This window comes from Orycteropus afer, unplaced genomic scaffold (assembly GCF_000298275.1).
Source record: "Orycteropus afer afer isolate SDZICR_OR568_19922 unplaced genomic scaffold, OryAfe1.0 scaffold00107, whole genome shotgun sequence".
In the NCBI taxonomy this organism is placed as follows: Eukaryota; Metazoa; Chordata; class Mammalia; order Tubulidentata; family Orycteropodidae; genus Orycteropus; species Orycteropus afer.
Genome location: NW_006921694.1, coordinates 6,387,051 through 6,387,569, shown reverse-complemented (window position 1 = coordinate 6,387,569; position 519 = coordinate 6,387,051).

Sequence of the window (519 nt, the reverse complement as noted above, 5' to 3'; positions counted from 1 at the left end):
AAATGGGTGACATCACAACAGAACCAACTGAAATAAAAAGGATAATAACAGGATACTATGAAGAGCTGTACTCCAATAAACTTGAAAATCTGGAAGAAATGGACAGATTTCTAGAAACATACCACTTACCAATGCTAACACAGACTGATGTGGAAAAGTTGAACAGGTCCATCACAAAAGAAGATATTGAACAGGTCATCAAAAATTATCAACTAAAAAAAGTCCTGGCCCATATGGTTTCACCAGAGAATTCTACAAAACATTCAGAGAAGAACCAATCCTACTCAAATTATTCTAAAACATAGAAAAGGATGGAATCCTCCCTAACTTATTTTATGAAGCAAGCATAACCTTGATACCAAAACCAGACAAAGACATCACTCTAAAGGAAAACTACAGACCAATATCCCTTGTGAATGTACATGGAAAAACCTTCAACAAAATCCTAGCCCACAGACTGCAACTACATATCAAGAAAATCATTCATTATGACCAAGTGGGGTTCATATCAGGTATGCA